The following is a 25,432-nucleotide window of genomic DNA, read 5'->3' as shown; positions in this document are numbered from 1 at the left end:
TGTAGAAAACAAGGGGAAAGCATAACATTGTAGGGAAATTACATTCACAGAAAGAAAGGGAGTCAAATGTTTGCAGTTAATAATCATTTCAGATGGGAAATGGAAGCTGTTTTACAGACTTTGACTCCAGCTACAGCACAGTTGTGGTACATGAGGTTTATACAGGCAATGGCTTATCGCACAGCAAAATATTTTCATTAAGAACAAACACGATGTATTTTCCACCACGGTAACAACAACATTGAAATGCCACAGAAAGCTATCTGGACAGGGTGGCATGGAAAGAAATAGAAATGATTTCTACTAAAGTTGCGTTCCATTCAAGAATGGCCCTACTCTTTCCATAAAAGGTTAAGGAGCAAATCGCCCTTTGAGAGAAACAATTTCGTACACTGCTGAAGTAAAGGGCGTCAACTCCAAAAAGTTTCCTGCACCTTTAATAGTAGGAAGTCCTACTGGGAGGCTGTGGTTTCCTGGCATAGCAAACCCATAAGGGGAAAGCCACAGCTGAGGACACATGTCAGCGAAAAGAACATACAAAGCTTTGTGACAAGAATGAGCGAATGTACATTTTTTGGTTGATTTTTCGCACTTTTCTTAGGAAAAATGATATGACACAGGGTGACCCTTTGTCATTTCATTTATCCTAGGAAAAGCGTTCAGTTATCTTTTGCTTCCCATAAAAAGATAAAAGAGGATGAACAGCACTAACCTCATGCATAGATCTAAGTCTGTGACTGACTGACTGATCTATCGATTGATCAGTCCCACCAACTAATAGTTATTATTATTCAAGGGAGCTATTATTCAGGGGAGCAGACAAATCATACCAATACAATACAGACAACCCCAATAAAACCCACCGAATCGGTAAAGATGAAACATAAGAACAACAACAAAAAAGAACTGCTTAAAAATATAGTCAATAAAATATTTTAAAATATTGAATACAATAAAGGCAGTGAAAACAGGGCGGGTATAGAAACGGGGTGGGATGGGAAGCCCCATTGAGTGGCAGGATTACTCAGAGTTGAGGCCATAGAAGGGTTGTGAGAAAAGCCAGGTTTTAATTTGTCTTCTGAAACCAAAGAGAGATGGGGCTAATTGTATCTTGGGTGGGAGTGAGTTCCAAAGTAATGGACCAACCACCAAGAAGGCCCAGTTTCGAGGGGCAGATTTTTGGGGTCTCCTTCAGGGTCACCACCCACAACATCCCAGACCTCAGACATTTTGGAATGAGAAACCCTCCTGCTTGGATAATTGCTCCTTGGGCTTAGCATTGTCCTCCCAACAACCTATCAAAGAGAAGACTGTTCTCTGCTATGATGAGCCCATGGCCAATGGGATTCCAGGTCTCAGGAAATCTGAAATCTCAGGAAATGGCCATTTCTCCAAATCTCCAGGTAGGACGAGACATCTGAGGAGGATTATATCACTGGAGGTTTGTTCATTTTTGTGTGAGAGAGGTTCATTTAAAGCCTTGGTGTCCATTTTCACTCCGTTGCAAATGGAGGCAAGGGTACAAGCAGCACTACAGGGTGTGGATAAATCTCCCTGATGCCATATGTGCTATAGGTTAGGCATTATGGGTTTGAATTATGCTTGTCCATGGAAAATCACTGTGGGGTGAAACAGATAAACCACTCTTTAAACTGCCCACACACCAGAAAGCCATATTGAGGTCACCATAATTCCAGTGTTAATTGATAGTGACCATGTGTATGTGATACTGACAAGTTTACATTCCAAAGTAAGTTTGGAAAATAACCAGGTCATTAGTCCTTTAGAACAGTGGTTCCCAACCTTGGGCCTCCAGATGTTCTTGGACTACAACTCCCAGAAACCTTCACCACCACCTCTGCTGGCCAGGATTTCTGGGAGTTGAAGTCCAAGAACATCTGGAGGCCCAAGGTTGGGGACCACTGCTTTAGAATACCCTTCCAAACCTGCCACCTTCCATATATTTTCAATTGCAGTCTTATAACAATGACCACCCGGCCACTGATTATGCTGGTCCAGTGGGGTGCCACTTGTAGTCCTGTCTAAAAGAACTGCATCATGGTTTAGTGAATCATATCCTACAATACTATTCTTTAATAAAGGAGATGGCCTACCTTCCCCCACCCCCAGGCCGCTTGCTCGGCCCTTGGCCAGGCAGAAGGATTCATTCCATGCATTTGGGAGGTGGATCAAAGGGGAGGTGTAGTTTATTTTCATGTCACACCTGATGCTGTCAGCTGCATTCAACATTCATAATTTGATATTTGCCATCCCACGCCTTGCATGTTTGTTATATTTCCACAGCACTTCTGCATCTGGCATAGGTCAGATCGTATATGCTTTCTTACTTATGTTCTCTTTCTCCAGCCCTCTCTTGTTTTGTATCTCACACACTGATCTGAACCAGAAAATATAACAGCGTTTTGGATAACTCGTGTTGGGATCCTGCTGGGTCAGGGCAACTGGGCCCAAACTTTGTTCTTCCAGGCAGTTTTGAGATACTGAGATTAGTGCCTAAACTGGAATCTATAGCATGCCAGAAGGATGGCGATTGGACCCTTCAGTCTCATGGTGCTGGCTAAGGCTTTAGAGACTTGCTGTGTTCTCCATGTCACCATCACAGAGACAAATCTCGAGGCAAGCAGTGCTACAGGGGGAGGCAGTGAGTTCTAGGGGAGTAAAATGGCTCTAAGTTCCAAGAGATGTCAGCTCACTGGCTCCAAGTAAATTTGTTTATAAAATTGTAAAGTTGCTTATTAATTGTAAAGTTGTTCGTATGTGTGTTGCTCCAAGTGCCCCCCCAAATAGCTTTGTCCTTTCTTCCCCTTGATCTTTTCTTATGCTGGATCCCATGGATCATCAAGTCCAACTGTTGTCAAGGAGGCACAGTGGGGAATTGAACTCACAACCCAAACCACTGTGTTATCCAGCAGTTCTAAGTAGCACCGAGACTCCAGAGACCCTTTGCCAGTTGCCTCTGAACAGCTGGACGAGTCTCCTTCTCATCTCACATCAGAGACAAGCTGTTGGCCATCGAAGTGGACTCTGAATTTGTGGGTTTGGAAGCAAACAACTCCCACTTGCCTGGGAGTGCTGGACAATGTGCTGAAATGACACCGGAGTTTCCATCTGGTCTTTCCAAATTCTAATCTGTCCATGATTAATGCATCAGGAAGGAAAAGAGAAGGTGCAAATGGGACCCAGAAGAATCAAAGTAGGAAAAGAGAGTGGAGCGGGAAGCAAAGAGGAGCTGGAGAAGGAAGAAAACAGGTGTAGCAATAAATCCCTTTTGTCATGTGAACAAGCACTCTTTCAGAGGTTTGCTTCCTTCCCTGACATAGAAATTCAAATAGTAGAAATTCCTTTTGTTGTTAAGGTTTATATTTATGTTTATCAGTGGAATTTATTTATTTATTTATTTATTTTGATTGTAAACTGCCCAGAATACTTACTGTGTATCACTAAACTGGACAGTATAGAAGTATATGAAAGAAATGCACCCATACTTTTCAGGGCCAGGCTTTCGATAAGTGACAAATGTTTCAGTAAAGCTGTGATAAGCATTTGGCTAAATGCACCTTGAGATGGAAAGAATATCCAATTTCAAATATTCAGATGGGGGAACCATCCAACAGTATGACCCAAACTTACACATATTGCAACTGTACTTGGTCAGAAATGGGCTATTGTCTGTTGTGTGAGAATAGGTGTCCTTGTGTTGATGTGTGCACACCCATACCTTTTGTGTAAGCACAAAGTTCAGCCAGAGTCAAAGGAGTCCTAAGTAATTTCAAGCCCTCCTTAACTGACATGGATTTGAATTCATCACAGTCTCAGATGCTTTCGTGTCAGCTCAGGCAGGCCTCAAACATCTTAAGATTTGCTTCCAAAACACATCTGGGCCCAGACCTTACCATTTAAACATCTGGGCTTCCATCTTTAGCACCTTTATTGCAGGCAGATTTAGTAACATCTTCTCCATGTTCAGATTAACAGTGCCTATTTAATTTGGGCAGTGCACATGTGAAGAATCTCATTTCAGATTTCAAAAAAAAAAAAAAAAAAAAAAGACCACTATTTGCATATTGCACATTCAGAATAGAAGGCGACTGATTTGTTTTAAATCAAATGTGGGAGAATGTGAAAGTGGTTAGGGATTTCCCTATCCTTTTACCTTGGCTTTTTACTTGTAACGTAGAAGAGATCCCTTATGCTGTTCATAGCTGTGTGCATTTAAACACCTCAGAGTTAGGCCACTAAGAGAGTTAGGGCTTGATCCTATTGACAGTAAGAAACACTGTGGTATTGTGTCCTCTTCCACCAGAGGGTCATTTATTTTAGCACGCAAATCCTGATATATTTCAATTGTTTCCTCGTGTCTGAACACCTCTGTTGATGCAGATTGCATGTGGTGGGAGAGGCAGGAGCAGCACCAAGAGCAATGGGAGGGGGAGGAAGAAGGATGGATGGATGGATGGATGGATGGATGGATGGATGGATGGATGGATGGATGGATGGATGGATGGATGGATGGATGGATGGATGGATGGATGGAGCCTAAGAGAAAGGGAGAAATGTGGCCAGTCGAGTCCAGGATTGGAGGAGAAGAACTGTCTTTGGGGAAAAAAATGGATCAGAGACACAGATCCTCATGGATCCTCATGATTTTTATGTAGGATCATCCTCAAAACAATCCCAACCATAAGCAACATCTCTGCTCCCAGATTGGACTTGGGGATCCATGAGGATCATGTGGATCCATGCCTGCATCGGTGTTTCTACACCCATGCCATGCCAGGCACCTGCCATTTCTGCGATGTGATTTCATGATTACATGATTTCAAAATTTATTCTATTTGGAACAGAGCTTATTGTGAGGCAAGTGCAAATATAACCAAGCCCTAACAGCCTCCCTTGGTATATACTGGAGAACTTACGCTCGAGCCTCTGAGCAACAATTCTGAACTTTCCAGTACTGAAACAGTCATTGTCATCAAGGAACTTTACTTTCCTATGGACCCAAAGGAGGCCTGACACTCTTTCATGACCTGCGGCTTTGCTAATATCATAGTAATCACAGGCATAGATTGGTAGGGAGAAAACGGCAACTTGAAATCAAGTCGTGGGCCTTTTTGTTCAGATTGAGGAAGAATGATGCGGTTTGGAAGAATTAAGCTGCCATCTAGTGGAATATCCGGGTAACCAATCTCTGGAGTTTTTTAAATGGACACCCGATGAATATGAATTGTACCTACATTGGCCACGTCATCTTAGCACTGATTCCAGCAAAGCGGTAGGTGTAATTAATGTGATTGGGGGATATTTCATAGTTCTCCTTGGTTTGTAATAACTGTCAGCACCTAAAGGTTGAGAGCAATCTCTTTTCCTGTATAGATTTTGAGGAGTCCATCCTGAAAGATTAGCAATGTTGGTATGCCGTTATTTAAAGGGCATAAATAAGTGATCCATTAAGTGTTGCTGTCGTTGTGATTCAACTCAGCTCTGGCTGATGCCTAGCCCTGAAACAACCAATAAATGGCAGTTATAGTCAAGCACTCATGAGAAATTTGAGGAGACTTTGCCTACATTTCTCCTTTGACTCTTTTCAGGCTGTGCTGCAAAAGAGCAACTGCTTAGATCACAACTTATGAAGTTTCCAGCAAGTGCTGCAGTGGTGGTTCTCAACATTTGGACCTTCAGATTTGTTGGACTTTAGTTCCCCGGAGTCCTAGCTGTAATGGTCAAGGATTCTGGGAGCGGACGCCCAAAATAGCTAGAGGACAAAGTTTGAGAACCCTTACACCCCAAGTCTCTGGATAAAGGAGGAAGTTCATGGAAGGAAGTTAAGCCTCAAGTCTTCTCCTAGCGCTCCCTCGAGCAGACTGCTCTAGGCACCAAGTCAACCATAGACAGACGTACAACGGTCCTTTCATGTCAGTTTGGGGAATATCTGTTCCTCTGCCATTGAACTGCAGCTCCCACCAGCCCTGTCTAGAAGAGGCAGTACAAAGGGTGATGGGAGTTGTTGTCCAGAAGTGTCAAGAAGGCCACATATTTCCCATTCTTGGTTAAATTAAAACCAGTGAGTGAACCTATTTGAGCTGTCCTGCCATCAGAACATACCTGTGATCAGTAGGACTATGTATGGATCCCCTGTCGTAATTTGCAGGCTTGTTTATGGCTTTGGAATGTATCCTAATTATGTCCAGAGCAAATTGTGCCCTATCCAATTGGATTTATGCTCCAGATACGAGTCAATATATAAGTGCCCCATTGACTTGCATTGGGAAACCAAATTAGCTATAACCAGGGATGGGAATTCGAGTCATGTGACTTGCTGTCAAGTCAGACTTAAGTTGCACCATTGACTCAACTGTGTGGTTTTGTTTTTTTTTTTAAATCTATGACTCAGACTCAACTCATGAACTCACCCAACCCTCCCTTTTTTTCAGGGGAAAAAAAGCTTATTTTTTAATAGGGACTCAGACTTGGGACTTGGTACCAAAGATTCAAACTCGGACATGAGACTCGGATCCAAAGACTTGCCAACATCCTTGGTTATCAACGTGTTGGTTTTAAACAGATACATCCATGGCATTTGTAACCTGCCACATTTCAGATCGCTAGCTCCAAGAATTTGCATACTAGACAGTTTTGTCATTAGTTGTTTTTTTTTTAAGAGAGAGAGAGAGGTGAAAGAAAAGGCTGAAGCAGTTTGTGTCTGGGCTGATAAAATCAGTCTGATTTGTAAATTCACTTCCATGCAGCCTGTAACTGAGCATGGCCACTCTGCTTTGACTCAGATCTCATACCAACTGGTCTGAATAAAGCTGATTAGGTTAATAATTTAGGATTTGTCTTAATCCAGTATACAATGCTAGTGGTTAGATGATTCACACACAGAATGGAGGCCATAAAAATGACTGTGGCTGTTTTGTCAGGCAGGTGCCTGGTCACTCTCATTACTTTAATTCCATATTCAGAAAATCCAACAAAATGTTGGCCCATATCTTTAAATCTTCAAATATAACTATTTGTGGAAAAATAACAGCTTAAACAAGCAATCATTAGATAAAGAACAAAAAAATGGCCCACCTTAATATCCTAGCCCAATATCACATATTCTCAATTTTAATATCTAGCCCTTTCCCCCACCTCACTACCCCTCTGTACTCTCACCTTTTTGACTCTCTTGTAACTTCTCAGATCTCCCCCCTAAATTTCCATTGTTAATCAAGAATAATGGATCAGTCCATTTCTGATCTGCATCAATTTTTTTGCATGTTAGGATAGGGTAACTCTCAATTTCCTCAAACTCCAATCTAATCTTTTCCTCCTCCTGCAGAGAATCTTATATCGAGAGACTCCGCCTCTCCAACACTCTCATTGGTCCATGCAGATAGCATATGAATATTCATGACCAGCATAAAGTGCTGATTTGGCGGTACAGCATGATTAGTTTCTTGGCCGAGCATCTGATTCAAACTTTGGCACCCCATCCCCTCCAGTGGGCACCTACTCAGCAGCAGTGCCTGGCTCTGCCTCCTCCAGGCACTGCCTCTGAGTGCATGCTTACTGGAGGGGTCAGGGCACCAAACTGCAGATCAGCTGTTCAGCCAGGAAACAAACCACACCAAACCCCCAAACCAGTGATTTGTGCCCATCTCTAGATTGTATTGAGACTGCCAACCCCACATCCTCAGAGCAAAGATGCATGGAAAAGGGGCATAGATCAGCGATAGTGCACATGGTTTGCAGGCAAAATGTTGTATATTCAGACCTTAGCAGTTCAAGGAATTTCTAAAAAACACTCCTGTCCAAAACAGAGGAGAGTTGCTGCCAGTTTGGGTAGGTAGAACAGAGCTAGAGGGATCAATGGTCTGCCTTAATGAAAGGCGGCATCCTTCATTCTTACCATTTACTTCAAAGACCAAGTCATCAGAGACTTTATCCCTGATGGAGATGATGCAAGCACCAACATCTTTATACCATGGCAACTCAGGCTGGCACTCCAAAAACCATTATCAGAAAAGATACTCAAATAGGGTCCTTCCATTGCGTCCTTCCCCTTCCCGAAGGATGATCTTTTTGGATTTTGGGTTAGCAAAACAGAGAGAGGGTTTCCCCCTGCAAGAGGAAGTTGCTTATAGCTCTACTGATTCTGCTCACAGAAATCTCAAGCCTCAGTACTTTTCAATAACTACAGGTAAATACAGATATGGGACGGGACTGACTCATGAATGAATACATGAAGAACTGCTCAGATCTGCTCCAAACCTGTCAGCTAGACACTCTCAACATGAGGATTTAAATAAAATGTATCTCAGATGGCAGTATCCACCCTAGAACATAGAAACCATCATTTGGAGCAGCCATTCTCAAACATTTTTTGGCCATATCCCATTTAGGAGCTCTTCCCGGGTTCCGAGGCCCCTGTCAAACAAGAATACAGCACGAAAAGATGAACAGAAAAACCCCTTCTCACATTTTTTTTTCAGTTTGTGCCCCCCTTCAAATGTACCAGGGTCTCCCACTGGGCCATAGGGCCCCTGTTGAAGATAAACTCAAAACAGATAATAACAGAACACTGCTTGCTGTCACATACAGTTCCCAGATGGAACTACTCAACCACATCATCCACAAGCTACAGTCTCTCCTGGACAATGACAAATCTTCTCCTCAAGAAGAAGCCATCGAGAAGGCATCAGAGAACTTTGAGGAGCTACCTCGCTGTGCTGAAGACAGCTAGTCTGGATTAGATATCAGCAATAAGGATTCTTTGCATCTCTAGTCATGCCATACTACTTTTGATAACTATCATCAGGTCTGAAATCTCACCAGCTGTTTCCATGGCTGTCCAGGGACAAACACCAAAGGGAAGCAACAGCTGGTGTAGACCTAACGTTAGCTGGAAATCTGCCCTTCTGCTAAAGGCATGTGTGAAAGACTATTTACAACTAGCTGAGCGAGAAGGCAGGAATAACACCTGGAGAACAGTAGAAGCAGCATAATTGTGTGGCCTCTGCTTAGTAAACAGATGCGCAATTTTCTCTCCGGCATTATGAGAAAAAAAAATAGTTATTTGTCTAGAAAATTGTTCTCCCATCTCTCAGATATATTGGGATCACCAAGCTGGCTTCACAAAGCCATTTTAAGTGGGGGAGGGACGCCAGTTCATGGTTTTAAAGCTAAATTGTGAAAATAGAAAACTGTAGCAGATATGGATAATCCAGAAACTTCCAGAGCAGTTCAACTAGACTGGGGGAAATCTAGGAGGGAAGGGATCTATTGGCCAGTGCCCATATCCTTATTTGCACTCCTCTCCTCACAGCAAACTACCACCCTCAAATCTTAGGGAAAGGAGCAAAAGTTACATTTTTCAGAAGAAGTTCTCGCTACAATAAAATACTGTCATCTGACATTGTCATAGCAAATTATGTCATGGTTCAGGAAGCAGAAGAATGGAGGAAGCACAAATGAACAAGGATCATTATTAGATTCACAGAGTGAAAGCATATTTAAGATCCAAACAGAGAATAAGCCCCAAAAGCAAGACCCAAAGATAACATGCAGCCCAAATTTACTCACATCTAATGAAATACCAAGTAGTCCTTGGCAAGTATAATCTGGGGCAAAATCATTATTTTCAGATCTTGGTGCCTAGAATGGAGAACTTTTACACCTGAGTTTTCAGATTTACTCATGCTCTAATCATGGTGAGTGTCTAAGGAAGGAGTAATCGTTTGTTCACAGATATATTGGTGGACATGTCTGCATTTGGTAGCTGACTCAGCCTGTCCTTTCAGTTCCTCCATGCTTCCTGGAGCAAGGCAATTTCTTGGTGTCCCCCTCTGGTAGGTCTTTGGATCACCTTGATCTGTCCGAATGCCCATGTCACAGGCAGATTCTCCTGGATATATGGCTCAGGAAGCTCTTGATAAAGTGGCCCATAGGTAAGGGCAAGGTCAACTCAAAATTCTAGAGGCACTCCTTCTCACCCAGAGCTTGAGGCATTCCTATATCTGATGAGGATTCCTGTAACAAGTGCATGAGACAACCAGAAAAAAATGCTTCATTTATTTAGTCTCATTTATAAGCCACCTTTCTCTCCATAAGAGGACTCAAAAAGCCTCATGGCTCAGTGGTTAAACTACTGTACTGCAGCCAAAACTGTGCTCACGACCTGGGGTTCAATCCCAGGTAGCGGCTTAAGGTTGACTCAGCCTTCTATCCTTCCAAGGTCGGTAAAATGAGTACCCAGCTCACGGGAGGGGGGCAATGTGTAGCCTGCATAATTAACTTGTAAACTGCCCAGAGAGTGCTTGAAGCGCTATGGGGCGGTATATAAGCAGCATGCTTTGCTTTGCAAGGTGGCTACATAGGGGACCTGATGATTTCATCACTTCCTGCAGCTGCTCGCAGCATGGATCAGGAGCACAGCTGAGATATGCCTCCTCTTCTTCAATAGGTTTGATGGACAAGAAGGCATCATGCCACTGGACTTGAGTTTCAGCCCAGATCTATCATAGCTTGATTTCATTTCATTTGGTTCTAAGCCAAATACTACCGAACCTTGATGCTATAGAGCAGTTTTGCAACTTTCAGAGGGGTGGTGGTGTTAAACCTTGTAAATTTTAGAAAGAAGGCCAGAATATGTAGGTGCTTGGCGAGAAAGAAAGACAGTGAGAGAATAAGTTTTCAGCTTCAACGACGACTCAGAAATCCATGAATCGGTAATCAGAATGTTTTTTCATGCAACATTTTATCTGCTATGTTTGTCCCTAATGTATGTTACAAAGCTGAACTCACTGCTGAATCTACTTTAGCTCCAATTATATTCTGTCTCATCACCCTGGGAAAATCAGTGTTAGTTAACTGTATCAACTCTTTTCCACCAAGTGGCAGTAGAATCACATGCAAAACAGTCACACTGCCCAAGATTTGAATCTACTGGTGTTCAGTTTGCTGCTGAAGAAAGTTCTTGCAGATTGTTGCTTGGCCCTGCAAAGAATTCTAGGTTAACAAGCTAAGTCACTTTAATTTTCTCCAGGAAACATTTGCAGATCAGATAAGGAAGCAGCTGGGCTAGAAGTTGGGAGGCAGAAGGGGGGAAAAAACCCTACAGAGTCTAATGAAGTCAAAAGAGAGATATGAACTTAAGTTCAGAGATCCTTATGGGGTTGCTTTCATGCTTCATCTGTAGCTACACAAAACCAGTTTGGGCTAGAAGCACCAGGAAGCTTCTCTTCCATCTCCACTGCCCCAGATGTGCAAACAGAAAACATGTGGCAGAGAATATGGGTTGAAAAATATAAACAGGGCTGTTTGGGTTTGCGTCAGCACTATGCATGAAATCTTACATCTGTTAAGAGAGCAGTGAGGGGATTTTAGAAAGGCACATCCCCATGTTGTTGTTGTTTAGTCATTAAGTCGTGTCTGACTTCGTGATCCCCATGGACTAGAGCATACCAGACCCTCCTGTCTTCCACTGCCTCCTGGAGTTGGCTTAAATTCATGTTGGTCGCTTCTGTGACACTGTCCAACCATCTCATCCTCTGTTGTCCCCTTCTCCTCTTTCCTTCACACTTTCCCAACATCAGGGTCTTTTCCAGGGAGTCTTCTCTTCTCATGAGATGGCCAAGGTACTGGAGCCTCAGCTGCAGGATCTGTCATTCCAGTGAATATTTAGGGTCAATTTCCTTCAGAATGGATAGGTTTGTTCTCTTTGCAGTCCAGGGGACTCTCAAGAGCCTCCTCCAGAACCACAATTCAAAAGCATCAATTCTTCGGTGGCCAGCCTTCTTTATGATCCAGCTCTCCCTTCCATACATCGCTACTGGAAAAACCATAGCTTTGACTATGCGGACCTTTGTCAGCAAGGTGGTGTCTCTGCTTTTTAAGATGCCGTCTAGGTTTGTGATCACAACAGTAGTAGGGAACTAATGTTCCACACCCTCTGATCACCAACCACTTGGGTGGGGATAATGACATGTTGTGATAGGCTCATGTAAGACATGGACTCCATGAATTCCAGGGTTGAACCAGAAAGCTTAGACTTTGTAAATGTTGAAGTCCCCAGCTAACAATAATCTAGGTGACTTCAACACTGCTGCTGAGATAAACTCAGTCCACCTCAGGAGGGAGAATACAGGGTCATGAGGAGAGTGGTACATCAGCACTACCCCAAATTTATCCCTGAGCCCCACTATCAGGTGCAACACTCTGGACCTGGGCTCAACAGTGCAGAGGTTCTGTTGATTTTGATGGAGTTCATATAAACAATCATGACCCCACCCCTCTGATTTGCCCTGGTGGTGGATAGAATATCCAGGTGGGCACATCTGGAAGAGAGCAACCCCTAATAGACCGCTAGCTAAACCTGAGTCAATGGTATGCGGTAATGGCAAAAGCAAGCAAGCAAGCAAACAGAAAAAAAACCCTAATGAAATTCTAGGTGACACTAAGAGAAGCATGGCACCTGAGTCATGGGTCCCAGTGCTGCTGTATTCTGCTCTCATTCTCATATAGAATGTTGATTCCTGTTTTGGGAACCACATCAGGAAATTGAAAGGTGTCCAGAGGAGGGGAAACCAAGATGGTACAGAGTCTGAAAACCAACCTGCATGAGAAACAGCGGAGAGACAGCCCTCTTCAAAATATCTGAAGAGCTGCCATGTGGAAGATGAAGCAAACTTATTTTCTGAAACTCCGTAGGGCGAGACCTGAACCCATGGATTCCAATTCCAAGAGAAGAGATGGGATTAGACACACACACAAAAGTCTTAGCAGTGATAGCTTTTGGGTTACTTTGGAAGGTGGTGAGCAATTTATTCTTTGGAGGCTTTTAAATGGAGGTTGAACGGCCATTTGCCAGGGAAGCTCTATTTGTAGATTTCGTGCACATCATCTGAGAATCGAAAGCTACTTGACTCTTCTTACTCTGTTATTGTTATGTGCTTTCTACTGTAGTTGCTTCAGTTCAGACTTATGGTGACGTTATGAATTATTCATTTCCAGAAGGTCCTGTCATCCTTGCCCAGGTCTGACAAATCCTCCTACTCCAGCGATCATTTTAAACTTCTCTTCATCCTTTCACTGATGCTGGAAGAAGCCTCTTCTCCTGTGTAGAAATGTCTGGGAGGTTAGGAAGTTAGCATGCATGGTGTCGTATTTCAAGGTTTCAGACAGTAGCCTTTCTCACTTCTTCTTGGAGATGCTGGGGATTTGAGCCTGAGATGACTTTATACAGAGAAGAGAAAAAAAAAAACTCATCACTCATTAAATTCTTGGTGAGGCTGACCATCTTGGCAGGGTGAATGAAGCATCTCCGGTCCCCTAGAGAGATCATTGTCTTCAGCATTGAAACTGAGATCCCAACTGAGCTTATGCTCCCAATCATGGTTTCTCAAATTTGCAAAAGATATTGTGCACAGACTCCTTTTCTCTGAACAAAAATAGTGCTGTTTCCCTTTGTGAAGCTAAGTATGCTAAGTATAAAAAAAATGCACAACATCTCTTAGACATTGGCACTAACCTGTGTTGCATCATTTTCCTGAGTGAGGATGAAACAAAACTAGATTTACACCTCTACTCCGAGGCCCCATTGTAGCCACAACTACATAAAAGTTTGGTCTGACAAACCTGACTGAAGATCCATCAGACAAAAACCATAAAGGGAGAAGGAAAACAATCCTTGTTCAATCTTCTATTTGAAATATGACTGTTACAGCAAACCAGTTTATCAGTTATAAGGAGCGAGCTGGTGCAGATGCCGCCTGCTCGCCTATGTTCACAGTAGGAGTTGTTCTACAGTTTATTTATTGTGTTGTTTGAAGATGGGTGCAGTCAGCTTTCTGGCTTGTTGGTTGGTTGTTTTTTCCACTGACAAACAAAAGGTGGGATCCAGTGTGTATCTACGTATGAATGTATGCATGCATATATTGGTTTGCTTCTTTGGCTTGTTGGAAGACCAATCATCCAGAAAACCAACTATGCCCATTTTTGACCATATGACAAACAATTCACTAAACCTTCAAGGTCCACTATTTGTTTAGTGTCTCCCCGGAAGAGTGACTGGACAGCACATGTGAGCATATTGCTCCTAACCCAGTGGCCAGTGTTCCCACGGATTCCAGGCTTGTTGTGTATTTTGACCATGGCTTATGGTTGTGAATACAGATGGGAACAAACTGCCAGTTCAGCGGTTTGTCTTGGTTCATTTATCAACACAACATGTATTCGGCAGTTTGGTGCCCTACCTACAGAAGGGGCAGAGTGCCAAACCACCAAACACCTGTTGCAACAATAAACAAACTCGGATAAACCACGAAATGGGTGGTCTGTGCCCATCTCTAATTGAGAACTGCTTGCACCTCTGAACAACTCAATGGTCCAATGTGTGACCAAGTTTTAAAACAATGGGGCAGTGATGGCCCTATATAACAGATATGCTTGCTAAAAGCACTTGTCTTTTTGTGGAGTTGGATGAAAAGAAGGATGAGGAGGTGGAAGAGATAGATGGATCTGTGTTGATAATGTTGCCATTGCTATTATGAGGAAAAGGAATCACCACAACTCTCTTAAAAATCATTACCGTGTTTGCAATCTTATTCCCAAGAGGAGGCATTTATAAACCTTTCGGAGACATATGCCTTCTCCCTATTGAAATCTAAAATTCGTATGCCAAGAAAAGCATCACCTGCTAAAAATGTCTATGTGTCAGGCTTTGATTAAAGGTGCAAGAGCAGAACTGCAGGAGGAGAGGGGAGGGAAAAAATGAAAGAAAAACAACCAACAAAACTATGACAGGCCTGCCAGTGTTTTATAACGGGCCCTTGCTCTTCTCCAATGGAGGCCCACATCGTGCAAAGTCAAAATATGGTTGAATTATGGATGCTAACTGTGGCTTATCTGGATCGAAAGGAGAGCACGGCTGTATAGGGGAATAAAGTAAAACCATCACGCCAAAATAAAGAGCCGGTGCCTAGCAGGAAGGAAAGCAGTAGTGTGGGAAGGGATTAGAAAGTGACAGACATTATGGGCTGTTCCACAGAAGCGATAATAATAAGTGTTTACACGCCAGAGAGGTTTGCAATGCAGCTGCAGCCAGGGCTGAAGCCGCAAGATGGTATCGGTGGCAGGAAGCGTGTCTAGTGTCAGAATGACAGCTCAATGGACTTTTATTCTGGCTCTGGAGGGGAATTGTTTCATTCTTTTCCCCCACTGAGATGCCTATGTACTGTAGGACTTAGGGGAAAAACACACACATTTAAGTCTTATTAGGAATACGTATATTAAGAATGAACCACCCCTTTTTGTCTTTGCAAATCCCCCCTATGGATCACATCCAAAACAATGAACTTTGTCCATCCTACCTTGAAATCTCTGTTAGTGCTCCCCCTCTCCGAGCAAGAACTTCCAAAATGCATCCCAGATTCTCCTTTAAGTAACATTTGGAAGCAATGCAGAGTCAGGATGCCCTTAAGTTCAAAGTGCAGCTGCTTCCAAAACAGCCAAATGCACTCCAGTTCTGATATATTTTCCCTTCCTTGGTTAACAACATGGAAGAACTCAACAGGTTCTTTGATACCCGACCTGGATATGACATCACCATAGAAGTACCAACAGGCCAGACTGGAAAAATAAAAAGAGGCTGACTAGGGATGGGGGTATTCGTATATGAATATCCCCGCACAGGTGGACATAAAGCGAGTGAAGTCCCCTGGGGCCAGATGGTCTGCGCACCAATCTGCCGCGGGCACCGCCGAGCCTTCCAAAGGCCCCCAAAGATCGCATTTGGTGAGCCACTCTTCTACCTAACATAGAGGTGAGGCAGATCAGTGAGTGGACTGTCCGGCCCCAGGCGGCTGGACTCTTGTTATGTCCACCTGTGTGTGGGAAATTCGTATACGAATACTCCCATCTCTAGGGCTGACTATTAAATTGAATATGGGGAATGAGAGGAAAGGCCTGAAGACAGAGAAGCAGGGCCCCACAGCCTAGCTCCCTCTTTGATAGACATCCAGAGAATGATCATTAACGAGGGGCAGAAGAATATAGTTCTGTTGGACAGAAAAGGTCATAGTGGGGCTCTCTGACAATTTTTTTAATCATAGCATCCTCTCTCATAATCTCTTTTTAAATATTTGATCATTAGGGTCCAGGTTGGTTGGAGATAACAACGGTTACAGATCCTCATTTGATGCGTTGACTTTTGAAACGAACGCTTGCATTCGACAACTACATAGCATTTTTTTTCAACCCAACGTGCATCATGGCATCAGAAGAAAACTCAATTTTCTTCCTGCCTTTTCAACGATGCTATGATCCGAGTTTAAAAGGCAAAATACACACATGCTGTGAGTATTTATTTATTTCTATCAGGGTTGGCAATCAGGGGGTTGTTGATGTTCGGGGCTCTACTCTTGAACATATCTGGATTGTAGAAGCAGCTATAAAATTTGGAGTGACAAGGAGAAGGGATTAATGTAAAAAAAGGGATTAGATATAAAGTTCTCTGCTCTGCAGGAGACTGTTAAGAGAGGACACTGGCTTATGTGGATCTGTGGATTCTGGGACTTGTCCCCAAAAAAGTTCTTTTCCAAGAACTTAGTTTCTGTTCTTTCAGCCCTTGAGGGAAAGGGGAATGCTACCCCCTGGCCTGTCACAGGTTGGGAGGAAGAAAAATTGTCCTTTACTTCCTATGAGATTAAGGAAAGAGAAGATGGAGAGTGATCCTAAGCTGACAGGTAGGCACCTTGCATTGGAAGGAACTGTTAAGTGAAGGACAGAACAGAAATAAATACCTTAAACTTTGTACCAGAATCAGACTTGTGCCAATTTTGTTTTTTGTCCCACAGACACAGTAGGGCACATGTTTCTTTCCCCAGTTATACGTTACAGTCAAATTTCAGGCAATATCCAATTTAACTTTTTTAAGGTGTGCAAAATCCATCCGAGACCTTTAGCTAATCTTAACACTCCTGGTGCTCACAAAATTCCTTAGATCTCTTTAACTTGAGAAAGAATTCCTAGATTTGCCACTAATGCCGCTTGCAACAAAACTAAGCAGCAGTTCCATACAGAACCATAGCCCTGACGCTGATTTCACATTTTAGAGAAAAATGGAATAGACATGCTTATCATCATGTATCAGTTCGCCAGATACCAATTTGCAGGAACTATATTAGCAAATGCAGTAAACACAATAGAAATTCCTATTATAAAAATTTTTATTGCAGGATCCTGAAGTTGCAATCCTGGCTAAAGTGACACATATACAGCAATACAACTCCATACAACAACACACCATTCCACAAGCATCAGATACCAAAAATCATGTTGCAGCAACAGTGTATCACATTCCCAGGGGTTACAACAGCAGAGTCCAATAAGCCAGTTCTATGTCAGAAATTCAGAGCCAATATCCAAATACCAAAGCCAACTCACACAACATAGTCCAGGGTCAGAGTCCAAAACCAAAACACACAACATAGTCCAGGGTCAGAGTCAAAAGCCAAGAGTCCAAGGAACAAGGTTCAAAGTGGTCAGGAGCGTGGATGCAAGCCAGAGGCTTGACTTGTTGCTTCCATAGATTTTCAGCCGTCTGAGAGCTGTTTATATAGTAAAAACAGCCCTTTAACTGCTGGAGGCCTTTTCATCCTGTCAGAACTCATGGCTAGTCGATTGGATGTTTCTGTGGGCAGCCTTCAAGAGATCCTCTGAACTTTTTGTCATAAGCCTTCCCCGAAGCCTGGCCCTCAGCCTGTCTACTGGGGGAGGAGAATCTGGAGGCGATTCAGCTGTTTGTATTTCTAATCGCTCAGCATTCTCCTCAGCCACAGTTAACCCTTCAGGTTCCGGATCTATGGCTGCACTCATGACACAGTGACAGCAAAAAAAGACAACATTGATTTTTTTTTTTGTCATAGATTCAAACTGGTTTGGCTAGGTGAGCACTTAGAATAATTCTCTGTGTATCATTATAATATACTAAAAGCTAAATATTCCTTTATAATACTTTTTACTTTAAACTATGCATTTTTAAATGTATTCTCTACTTTTTAAATGTATGTTTTACACTATAAGCTCTTGCAATTTTAGAATGTAAGTAAAACATTATTTTTGATATTTTTTGTACTTTTTATGCTCCAGTTTTCATACCTGTAAAAACTTCAAAGTATTGTTTTGCACATGGATGATAGGTGCAATGTAGTTTAATAAAAGCTTGTATAATTAGACAAGTCGGTGTTGCCTGGAATTATGGCAACAATGGAAAGACTCATACTTTGATACCCAGATACATTTTGATACAATTAGAATTGAATGCTTAGTTTCATTCTGGGATTAACCCCGGGATAAATACCAGCTGTGACAAACACAGGTTTCTGGTTCCCCTCCGACCCACCCAGTGGTCTATAAAGCTCTATAGGGTTCTCAAGGAAATGTTCAGGCATCAGACTCTCTGGTTTGACAAACGATTGGGGTGTTATGAAATAGGATTATTTTGTTTTATGAACATACAAATATGATGAATGTTTTATGCATATATGTGCATCTATCCATCAGTGTCATAACTATATGTCTCTCCTCTTCCCCTTCCATTTGTTTCATTGTTTCCTGTTTGATTTCTGTGACTAGAAGTATCACCGTAAGATACCCTGTTCAATGTGTGGCTGGAATCTTGGACTTGATGACTAAATGATAATGACAAAGATTTTCTGGTAATGTATTTGCACCCTCAGTTCAATGTGAAATAAAGAGAGATGATAAATATACACACCTAGTCCTTTTGATGTGTCAAAATTGGCCATAACCATTTTATTGGCCTGTCATAAGAAAAGGACACAGCAACCGGGCAGCCCATAAGGTGGCAGAATATCCATTCCCAAAACAGCAAGTGATGAGTAGAGGCAGGCGTACCCAGCCCATGGACACATGCGCCAGACATGCACCCTAATCTGATGGCCAACTGTGGCCTTATGGGAATCCTGACACTTCCCACTTCCAAGCGGTGGGATAACTGACAACCACCCCAGCTTGAAAGCTGTCCTCTCCAATGATTTCAGCACTATAGGAGATGGCAACACACGCTGCTCAGCTCACCGCCAGACTCAGTCAAAGCTAGGAGGCTTGCCTGCATGTTCCTGAGTCATGTGTCACAAGCTGACGTTGGACATATGCTACAACATATGGCTCGGGGACATTCTTGTGTGCCTCCTGGATGGAGTGCAATAGTATTGAGTTTGCGGAAGCTAGGGCCACTGTATGCTAAACAAATGCAAGTAATAAAGCAAAAGGATATGGAAGAGTAATGCAATGCAGCATGACTCTATGTTTACCTCTCTAATTCTTTTCAGAGAGGATTGCTACATGTCAGGATCCAGCCCATAGCACCCTGGCAGTTGCAGGATTGGGGCCAGCCTGACCCAGGAATGGTGTGGTGTTTGCAGGCTCAGGCCCTGGCGTATGTAGCAGCTGCTGGGCCACTCATGAGGCTCACCTGGAAACCTGGAGGGAAGGGCTATTTAAGGAGTGGTTCTCCCTCAGCAACAAAGGTCTTTGGTTGTGTTGACTGTTCCTAGGGCCTTGCTGCTCTGGAGTCTCTGTGTTCCTGCATCTGTTCTTGTCCCTGCCTCCTGTATCTATGTGTCCACACTCCAGTGTACTTGTTCTTGCTCCTGTTTAATTCTGCTGGGCTCCTGCATCTTGGCACCTTCTTCCGGCTCTGTGCTCCTGCCTCTGTTTGGTCACAACCAACTGTGCAGTGAGCGCCTTTGGGCTAGACACCCTGTCTGGAGCATGAGGTCCTGGTGCCCTTGCTCCCGGTGAGGGGCTGCCTGGGATATCTTGGACTGTGACACTACATAGCAAACTAAACCCATCAGTTATACCAGATTGAGTCAATATAATCCAATTCTGTCCATTCCAAACCAACCCAATCCTATGGTTTTAACATGTGAGCTGTTATTATTACCCTATTTAAGCCACTTTTCTGGCATCGTTCATAAAAATTGTGGAAGAGAATTAATATGGTATGATGCGCGACCCTCATTTAGCTGTGGCCTGCAGTAGGGCGAGAAGATCCACGGTTTGGTGGCATGGCATGTATTCCCAGACTCATCAGGGTTTCCAGGGGAGAATACTTAGAAATGGTTTGCTGTTTTGTGTCTGAGTCTTTGTGACTCCATGGACCAGAGCATGCCAGGCCCTCCTGTCTTGCACTGCCTCCTGGAGTTTGGTCAAATTTATATTGGTAGCTTCGGTGACACTGTCCAGCCATCTCATCCTCTGTTGTCCCCTTCTCCTCTTGCCCTCACACTTTCCCAACATCAGGGTCTTTTCCAGGGAATCTTCTCTTCTGATGAAATGACCAAAGTATTGGAGCCTCAGCTTCAGGATGTGTCCTTCCAGTGAGCACTCAGGGTTGATTTCTTTCAAAATGGATAGTTTTGTTTGCCTTGCAGTCCAGGGGACTCTCAAGTGTCTCCTCCAGCACCACAGTTCAAAAGTATGAATTCTTCGGCGGTCAGCCTTCTTTATGGTCCAGCTCTCACTCCCATACATCACTACTGGAAAAACCATAGCTTTGGCAGAAATTGTTTACCACTCCCTAATTGCAATTGTATTATGCCAAGTTGATTCCAACTTATGACAATCCTTTCTACGGTTTTCTAGATAGAGAGTATACAGAAGTGGTTTACCATTCTCTTTTCTGGGGGCATCCTGGGTCTGTGCAGCTTGCCTATGAATATACAGGCTGGCTCTTCTCCCAGGAGGCATTGAGGAATAAAACTCAGAACCTCTGGCTCTACAGCCAGATAGCTAACTCACTGAGCTATCCAGCCAGCTCTTTAAAGAGCATAGCTGTTTTTAAAACTATGCAATACCTAAACAATCAAGACAAGGTAATGTCTTTCCTGAACCAACTCGTCATCTTACTACTTAACAAGCTTACGTATCTTTAGTTGGTGATGCTTTCTGTTTAATTCCAGCCACACATGTTCTACTGTAGAATAACACAGTTGTCTTCTGCAGAAACTCTAACTTTAGTGCTTGCAGGTAAGCATCAGACAGTGAAAGAGTTATACACAAAAATACCCCCATCTGTAATTCTGATCCTGCTTCTTCAGTGAGACTTTTAGGTTTGCTTATCATGGAGTCACCATTTAGATTTCATAACCTGAGACTGCAACCCATCTTTTCCATCATCACACCCTCCAGGGTGGCTCAGCAGGATATCTCAGTCCACACAGTGAGGCTTTTAGCACTGAATATTTCCTTGGTTTCCTAGATTTCTCTTTTTTGGTTTCATGTGCCATGAGAAACAAGCATCCACCACCCCAAAGGTCACAAAATTACTTTTTTGGACTACAATCTCTAATGGGAGGGTTGTGTCGTTCTTGTCCAAAAAGCTAACTTTTACTGTATACTTTTTTCCACACTTCTGTATGAACTAGCAAAGTCTGGGGGAGGGAGAAAGAGAGAGAGAGACTCAAAATAAGGAATTCACAATTGAGCATTATAAATATATTCTTAGAAATTACAATAACTTTATTTATTTGTTTCACATTATTCTGCCTTTCTCCCAGTGAAATAATTCAAGGCTTCTCTAGGACAGTTAAATCTGAAACTCAATGTATTAAGTTATTAAAGAGCCATTAAACACACGTGGTGGCGCTGTGGGCTAAACCGCAGAAGCCTCTGTGCTGCAGGGCCAGAAGACCAAGCAGTCGTAAGATCGAATCCATGCGACGGAGTGAGCGCCCGTCGCTTGTTCCAGGACCGCCAACCTAGCGGTTCGAAAGCATGCAAATGCAAGTAGATAAATAGGGACCACCTCGGTGGGAAGGTAATGGTATTCTGTGTCTAGTCACACTGGCCATGTGAGCACAGAAATTTTATGGACAAATGCTGGCTCTATAGCTTGGAAGGGGGATGAGCACCTCACCCTAGAGTCGGACATGACTGGACAAAAAAATTGTCAAGGGGAACCTTTACCTAAACACACTAATATTAAAACACTCATCTAAAAACAATTTAAAAAACCCTTCAAATATGGGGGGAAAGCAGCAGCAATACAGGTATCTAATTTATATTAAAATGAAATGTGAAAAGAAAGGTCTGTCTGAAAAGAAAGGTTTTCATTCATTGCTGAAAGAAGAGGGAAGTCAGCCTAGCCTCGTGAAAGAGGGCATTTTATAATCTGGGAGCAACCATCAAGAAGGCCCTATGTTGGGTCCACATCAAACGTTCCTGTAGGGGTGATGGGATCAACAGAAGGGTCTCCACAGAAGAGCTTAAAACCCAAAGAGGGCCATAAGTGGAGACAGAGGTATCTTCACCTCTTCTTCCGTCTCATGAAAACCTCAAGAGAATATCAAAAACTGATCAGGGATGAAGTCTCCGCATGCCTTACTGAGCAAGTCTACTGAACTCTACAAGCTTTGGGACATTTGGACTCGATTTACCTTCTGACAAGCTAAGGGTAAATCGAGAACTCAGCAAGTACAGTGTAGAGATGTAAGCTACACTGCACATTGCCTTGTGACAGTATCTGCACTTCCATGGAGTCCCATCACTAAGATATACATAGACACTTTCTGTTTTGTGTTGGCTCTAGCAAAAACAGTCTACTTTTAGTTGTTGTGGGTTTTTTGGGTTCTTTGGCCATGTTCTGAAGGTTGTTCTTCCTGATGTTTCATCAGTCTCTGTGGCCGGCATCTTCAGAGGGCTGGACAGAGTTCCTACTCCAGTCCTCTGAAGATGCCGGCCACAGAGACTGGCGAAACGTCAGGAAGAACAACCTTCAGAACACGGCTAAAGAGCCCGAAAAACCCACAACAACCATCAGATCCCGGCCGTGAAAGCCTTCGTGAATACAGTCTACTTTTATTTCAGCAACTTGCACAAAGGTTAAAAAAAGGGCCCACTCATGTTTACCTCAAAGTAGCAAGATCCTCAGGCTTAGATGCAGAATGCTAAATCCGAAGAGTTACCCCCATTTGCATCTGCAACTTATTCTCGGAAGTATTGCTCAGCTCAATTGGCTTTAAAATCTGAACCGATGAAATCTCCAAGGACCGAGGGCTGCTCCTGTTTCCCTAGTACACTATCCAGCCTGAATTATTTGAGGTTTTGTACTTACAGCCCCACTTACTATTCCTTCCACAAAACATCTAAGAAAATTGTTGCTTGCTCCTAATGGTAGCAATTAAAAGAAAACAAATTGAAATGTGTTTGTGGCTTGTGTCCTCATTCTCGATGAATGTTTATAATATACACAAGAAACAGTGCCATGGGATGGGACCATTTTTATGAAAATAGTTTTTCCTGCATTATTCCAGATACCTTATGAGAAGCAGTGAACCTCCACTTGAGTTTTGCACATTTGTAAGTCTCCCAGACATTTCAGAGAAACAAAGTGAGCATGGAATGAAGGATGAATTGTCAAAACATAAGCGGCTAAAAACCCACACCGCTAAACTGGCAAAAAAATGCTTCAGCACAAATTATGTGCAAATAAATACAAGAATTTTTTAAAAAGTGAGTAAAATAAGCACATTAGGAAAAACATACATGAAATGTGCATTTATTGGTATTAAGACAAACACAGCAAAACTGAGAGATTCCTCACATTGTTACTTCAGGGGAACACTGCCTTGCCTGTGTCTTGTTTAATGTTCAGAAGGTCGCTACGTATATTACTGAATGTCCATGAGGTCATTATGGAGGAGCTTAAGAAATAGGTATGTTCTGTTCATGTTATTGGATAGCACACAAGCCTATGCAGAATGCAGAAGACAATATCGGCACAGTACAGTAAATAGGTGTGGGGAAATCTGCCAGGGTTGCTTTCTCCTTCATTTATAACTCAGGTTCTTTTGTGCCCAGATATGAATTGAATTACTCAAAAAAAATATCTCCAGTTATGAATGTGGGATATTGTACTTCAGTATTTATGACTCAGAACATCAGGAAATGGCCAGAATTTTGCTGCACAATATCATGCCCGTGTTGCCAGCAGGAAAAAGGCTGCCAAGGTTTACATAGCAAAGAACAGCCTGAAAGCTGACAACACCAAAGGCAACAGTCAAGGTGGTAGACAGAATAGTTCTAGTACTCACTACTAGAGATGGGCATGAACTGGCACAATGATGGTTCAAGACGGTTTGTTGGTATCCACAGACTATGAATCATGCCCATTAAAACAAACCAACCAACCGGTTTGTGATTTGTTCAGTTTGGGTCCATCTCTAAATGTGCTCATGTCTACTCACAACTCTTCACAAAGTGACATCAAGGAAGAGGGAATCCCACAAGCTGACTCCTTTCTTCATTAGTTAACCACTTCTCACCCAAACACAAAGCAATTGTCAAGGTGCCTTTTCAACAATTGCTGAAAAGTCACAGGTAGATATCTACAAGATGTTGGTCAGGTTAAGGGCGTAATTATTCTTTCCCCTTTCTCTAGGCTGAGGGTGATCAATTTTAATGTTAACTGTTTAAAACAATAATGGCTGAAGAAGCTCAGGGATCTCTTGTTCCATCAGAGACCTAGTAATGAGGAAGGAGCAGAACCAAGCTAACAAGCCTTGGGGAGAAGAAGAGGTAGCTGTTTGTGGTTTAAGTGCTGTTACCCCGTTAATGTGCTCAAACTCAGATTTAGCACTCAAAATCCCACTGTGCACCTGGGGATTCTGAAGCTTGAAAGAGAGAGAAAGCCAGAAAGAGAGAGAGAGGCATTTATATATTATGATAAGCCAAAGTACCACGTAGCTGTTCATTAGGTTGGGTTAGAACTCCATTTATTTCTCCCTCCTCCAACAAATACCATATGAAAAATACTGCCTGTGTTTATCTAGTACTGGCAGTGGCAGCTCTCAGCGCGGCTGAAAGTAATAGAGGGAAATTGGCCCCTGGAGTCCAGCTGTGTCATCCTCTCAAGTTAGGGGGAGGAAAGAACAGGTACAGTAAATGGCATTCATTAGGCAAGGCGCTTGCAATCCATGTTAAGCTGGGAGCAGAGATGGGGCACTGGTTGGAGCTACAGGCAAAGGAGACAAGAGATTATCTCCCAAGAGGGCAAAACCGTTGTTTTCGCAAGGCAAATGAGCTCCATATTTATTGGGTCTGCTCTCTTTTCTTGACACAGCCAAAAAAGACTCCTCCGGCTGCTGTCTTAACCTCTTTAGGGAGTTGCTGAAGGTGTTATTTTTGATTGGCCAAGGGTCAGCATTTCTAAAGAGCAGCTCGATGTATTATGCATAGCGCTAGAGTGCTATAGTGGTGGAAGATGCCCTCTATAGGTTTGGCAACACAGTGAGCTCGAAGCTCTTCAGATCTCACAAAGGTCAAGACTTTACACTACTCAACATCTTCTTTTTCTTTATAGAGTTGGAAGGAGTCTATAAAGCTATCTCCTTTGTCTTCT

This window comes from Pogona vitticeps, chromosome 8 (genome assembly GCF_051106095.1).
Source record: "Pogona vitticeps strain Pit_001003342236 chromosome 8, PviZW2.1, whole genome shotgun sequence".
NCBI lineage: Eukaryota > Metazoa > Chordata > Lepidosauria > Squamata > Agamidae > Pogona > Pogona vitticeps.
Note: the sequence above shows the minus strand (reverse complement) of the source record.